The following is a 6,000-nucleotide window of genomic DNA, read 5'->3' as shown; positions in this document are numbered from 1 at the left end:
TATAAGGATCTAGCAGTCTGAATTCATGCCACCTGTGTGGTCAAAAAACATTGCATGAAGAAGCAACTTAAAGCAGTACCAGAATTGTGCCCCAGGAGACTGGCAGAAGTAATTTGGATCTTCTTCTTCTTTTTTTTTTTTTTTTTTAGATTTTATTTATTACTAGACAGAGAGATCTATCGAGATAGGGAACAATAAGCAGAGGGAGTGAGAGAGGGAGAAGCAGGTTTCCCGCTGAGCAGGGAGCCCGATGTGGGGCTTGATCCCAGGACCCTGAGATCATGATCTGAGCCGAAGGCAGACGCTTAACAACTGAGCCACCCAGGCACCCCATAATTTGGATCTTCTTGAAAGGAACTCAGCTTTAACTCAAGCCTTTAGCATTTTCTTCAGATAAAGTTACAAGGAAAATGAACAACTCATGATAAAATAAAACTCAAAAAGCATCCTAGGAAAACAGCACACTGTGAATGAAAACAAGAAAGGGGCGTCTGGGTGGCTTGGTTGGTTGGGCGTCTGCCTTCAGCTCCGGTCATGAGCTCGAGGTCCTGGGATCGAGCCCCTCGCTGGGCTCCTGCTCTGCCAGGAGTCTGCTTCTCCTCTCCCTCTGCTCCTCCTCCCTGCTCATGCTCGCTCGCTCTCTCTCAAATAAATAAATAATCTTTTAAAAAAAAGAGAGAGAGAGAGCACAAGGCAAAACTGCAATTATGAAAATACTTAATAGGTGAAAAGAAGACATTATGAACAACTTTATACCAATGAATTTGAAAACTTAGATGAAATGGGTTGAATCCTAGAAAAATATAACTCGGAAAAATGGACTCAAAAAGTAGAAAATCTGCAACAAAATCAAAAACAAACAAAAAACCCCAGAAAATCTGAAAAGTCCGGCTCGCTTGCTTGCTTTCTTTCTTTCTTTCTTTCTTTCTTTCTTTCTTTCTTTCTTCCTTCCTTCCTTCTTTTCTTCCTTCCTTTTTCTTTCTTTCTTTTATTTTCTTTCTCTCTTTCTTTCCTTCTTTTTTTTTTTTTTGGAATAGTCCTACCTTAGTTTTTTTTTTTTAGATTTTATTTATTTTTTAGAGAGCGAGTGAGAGAGAAACAGCATGAGAGGGGAGAGGGTCAGAGGGAGAAGCAGGCTCCCCGCTGAGCCAGGAGCCCGATGTGGGACTCGATCCCAGGACCCTGGGATCATGACCTGAGCCGAAGGCAGACGCTTAACCATCTGAACCACCCAGGCGCCCAGTCCTACCTTAGTTTTAAAAAAATATAATTAGTAATTTAAAAGTTTCCACACACACAAAACAACAAAACAAAACAAAGAGCCACCAGACTCAAATGACTCCTGAAAAGTACTTGATAAAATTTAACATCTATTCATGAATATAAGAAGAAAACTAAAGATAAAAAAAAGAGATGTATCTAACCTGGAAAATAGTATCCACAAAAATATCTACAGAAAACATTTAATTTAAAAGGAAATAGTGAAAAATGTTCTTATTTTTTTAAGTTCAGTCTACTCCCTAATGTGGGACTCAGACTCACTACCCCAAGATCAAGAGTCACGTGCTCTTCCCACTGAGCCAGCCAGGTACCCCAAACTTGAAAATGTTCTATTTAAGATCCGAAAAAAAAGGAAGTCCATTTGACCTCCCATATTTTACTGGAAAAATCCTAGTCAATGCAGTGACTAGAAAATTAGAAAAGATAAGGAAGAAAAAAATAACATTGTTTGCATAGCTAGAGCTTGAAAATTTAAATGAAAAGAAAAGCTTTGAACACTCAGAAGGATCTACAGATTGAGGATGAATAAGTGAGTTTGAAGAAAGACTGCATGCAAGAACAATATATGAACAGTCAATCACATTCATCATCAGTGTTCAGTTAAAAAAAAAAGTATTTTTGGGGCGCCTGGGTGGCTCAGTCGTTAAGCGTTTGCCTTCGGCTCAGGTCATGATCCCAGGGTCCTGGGATCGAGCCCCACATCAGGCTCCCTGCTCGGCAGGAAGCCTGCTTCTCCCTCTCCCACTCCCCCTGCTTGTGTTCCCTCTCTCGCTGTGTCTCTATCAAATAAATAAATAAAATCTTAAAAAAAAAAGTATTTTTATTTTTATTTTTTTTATTTTTATTTTTTTTAAAGATTTTATTTATTTATTTGAGACAGAGAGAATGAGAAAGAGAGCACATGAGAGGGGGGAGGGTCCGAGGGAGAAGCAGACTCCCTGCCGAGCAGGGAGCCCGATGCGGGACTCGATCCCGGGACTCCAGGATCATGACCTGAGCCGAAGGCAGTCGCTTAACCAACTGAGCCACCCAGGCGCCCCAAAAAAGTATTTTTAAAGAAAATAATCATTTATGGAAACACCAAAATATAAGTAGGAAGAAATTTAAGAAGAAAATGTGAAACTGCTTTGTGAAGAAAATTATAGAACTATATTGAAAGGTTAAAGAAGACCTAATAAATGGGGCCATATAGCTGATTTTTCAACAGGAAGCTTCAGTATCTTAAGGACTGTTAAATACAGAGATTCTGTAGAGTTCCAGTCAATATTCTCCAGAGATTTTCCTGGACCTTGACAAATTATTACTAGAATTTTTATGAAAGAGCAGAAGTCCTAGAATAGCTGATACTCTTAGGAAGACAAAGAGAAGCTGCGGGATTTGCCCTACCAGATGCCAAGACCTTCTTAAGCTATAGGAATTAAGTCAATGTGATATTGGTGCAGGGACAAACAGACGAATGGACAAGTAGAGAGGGCTCCAAACAGACACGTACATAGGAAACTTGAATTAAGACAAAGTAGCCACTGGGGCGCCCGGGTGGCTCAGTGGGTTAAGACAAAGTAGCCACTGTATATAGCATGGAAAGAAAGAAATGGTGTGGGGACAACTGGCTATCCATATGGAAAAACCTGTGTGCACTGAAAGATGTGTAGAAGAATGTACTGACAGCGTTGTTCATAATCGCCCCGATTGATAACACCCCGAATATCCGTAGAGTAGAATAGATAGATTGTGTTTCTCTATTCAGGGGAAAATTACACAGCAGAGAAAATGAGCTACTTTTACATGTATCAACATGGATGAATCTTTAAAAACGTAACGATGATTGAAAGAAATAAGCTTCTAAGACTACTACAAGCAGTATGATTGCATTTACATATAAAGAAAAAAATTGGCAAAACTAAGTATTATACTCTAAGAGATGCAGACATAGTTGGTAAACTATAAAGAGAAGCAGGGCTATGATTAAAACAGAATTCAGATGTTGTTTTTCTTGCAGGGAAGAGAAGGTGGTATCATTGCAGAGAGGTCCACAGAAACCTCTAAGATATTGGTAATATTCTGTTTCTTATCCTGTACAGTGGTTACACATTCTATTACTATTTTTAAAAATTTTATAGATAAAATTTATTCATTTTAAAATAGATGTATTCTGCAATTAAATGAAAACTCTGGTTTCTGCTATTATGGCAAAGATCGAATGACACAACATGCATGAAGTGCCAGGCATCTAAGAACTGCTCAATATGATATGTGTCTAAATTTTAAAAAAAATAGGATGAAATAACTTCCCTGAGGCCCGGGGGTGAGACAGGGAGGCACAGAGGAGTGGGCTGTGGATAGCAGGACAGATTCTTATGGGCCCCAAGTAAGGATGCAGAGACTTGGACATTGGCTGGAGCTCATCCAGTCCTTGAAGAATCTGCCAAGTGAAGCAGGCAGACACATTCCAGCAGATGGCATGTTTACAACTTCTTGGCCCACACCACTGCCATAAAAGCAGCCTGCCCAAATCCCTTTCTTCTTATCCACAAAATGAGCCCCAGGATATTATACCTTTCCTGGGAGGAAACCTTGTTTTCTAAGAGAAGATGAGCCTCATTCACCCTGGCTCCTCTCCACCCACCAGCCATCGAGAGATTTAGCAGGGAATGATGTGCCTTTAGACAGTGCTTATCCACCTCACCTTTGCCCATGGGTAGAGGGTCTTAAACATGCTGGCTGGAGGCCAGGTCTCACTGGGGTGCCCTCAAGGTCTTTTAACAAACCTTAACTGAGCATCTGCTAACTGCTAACTGCAAGACCTTTTGCCAGACACATGGTGTTATGGGTTGAATTGTGTGTCCGTCCCCCCCCGCCCCGCCCTCCGCAAAATATGTTGAAGTCCTCATTCCCAGTGCCTGTAAATGTGGCCTTATTTGGAGAAAGGGTCTTTGCAGATGATCAAGTTAAGATGAGGTCATTAGGGTGGGCTCTAGTCCAAAGTGACAGTCTCCTTCTGAAAGGGAAATGTGGACACAGGCACATAGGAAAGAGGCCATGTGAACATTCTCCTGCCACAAGCAAAAGAACTACCAGAAGCTGGGATTGAGGGCTGGAGCGGCCCATACCTTGATCTCACACTTCAGCCTCCAGAACTGTGAGCCACCCAATTTGTGATACTTAATTTTGGTAACCCCAGGAAACTAATACAAATGGGTGGATATAGGCATGAGAAAGATACGACTTCCTGCCCTCAAGGAGCTTACTGTCTCAAAGGGCAGTTGTATTTCAAGCAGAATGAAATAAATAAAATAACAAAAAGGCAAGGCAAGTGTTCTGGCCGTGGAGGTTAAGGGAGGAATTTTAATGAGTACAATACAGTTTCACACTGCTATCTATTTATCCTTTCTTCCACATACTCATTCATTTATTCATAGGAGCTGTAGAATATATTGAATAAGAGTCTAGGCTTTGAAATCAAATGAAAGTTCACATTTCAGATCAGTTGGTTCCTAGTTGTGTGATACCAGGAAAGTTTTCCTCATTTATAAAATGAGGATAATCATACTTACCTGATAGTGACTGACACATCGTAAGTGTTCCCTAAGTGGAGACAACTCTCAGCAGTGGCAGCATTACTATTCACCCAACTGAAGTTTACTGTGTCTGCTATGAGCCAGACAACATGTTGGGGATCCAAAAATAAGGCAATAGTTCCTGCCTTCACAGAGATCACAGTCTAGCTCCTTCCTGCCTTGGAGACAGGCGTAAAGCGAACAGTTAACCACAAAATAGAATAAGTACTGATAGAGGTAGGCATCAAGGGAGAGCCAAGTTGAGAGTGTCTTGTCCTGAATGAGGGGATCAAGGTAGAGGCAGAGAAGAGGTGATGCTTGAGATGAGGTTTGAAGGATGAGTAAGAATTTGTCAGAGAAGGGCCATTCCAAGGAGTTGGAAGGAGTGTGTACAGAGCAACAGAAGCAGGAGAAAACAGGCGACACGTGGAGAAGGGCAGTTTGGTGCAGCTGAAGCATAGGATCCTGAGTAAGGAGAGAATCTCGGGGAGATGGACTAGGGCCATCTGTGAAAAGTTCTATAGACAAACCAAAGGAGTTTGTACTTCGTCTATAGGCAATGAGAGCTTTTCTTTTTTAAGTAGGCTCCACGCCCAGCATGGAGCCCAGTGCGGGGCTGGAGCTCAAGACACTGAGATCAAGACCTGAGCGGAGATCGGGAGTCAGACACGCCTGGGCAATGAGAGCTTTTGAGGGACTTTTCGTTTTTTAATAATGGATGGTGAGCAAGGGAGTGACATGGTAAGCCTTGCTTTTAGATGTAGTGCCATAGCGTTAGTGTGGAGGTGAGAAAAGAGGCAGGGATAACCTTAGGTTATCATACTAGTCAAGACCATGAGCTCTGAATACTAGAGCTGAGTCCGTGGTGGTGGGGTCGACTGGGGACACAGAAGATCGTGTTAACTGACGTCTGTGATGCCTTGCAGCTGCCCAACATTTCTCAAACTCCCTTCCTGCGGTTGGGGAATTTCCCAACTTAGTGTCCATTCTCAAAGGAGCCAGGAACTCACTTTCCCAGTGTCTCTGTCAGATGGGGCATGGGCATATCATCTGGGCTCTGCCCATCAGGACTTTGTTTCGGGAAAGAGGGCTGTGAAGAAGGAGATAGCACTTGGAATCCGTTCTGATGAGGGTAGGGGGCACCACACTGCGGTGCACAGTC

Source organism: Mirounga angustirostris, unplaced genomic scaffold (genome assembly GCF_029215605.1).
Source record: "Mirounga angustirostris isolate CCGP_5_RB_7025 unplaced genomic scaffold, mMirAng1.0.hap1 SCAF_7, whole genome shotgun sequence".
Lineage (NCBI taxonomy): Eukaryota > Metazoa > Chordata > Mammalia > Carnivora > Phocidae > Mirounga > Mirounga angustirostris.
This window is presented reverse-complemented; position numbering follows the sequence as displayed.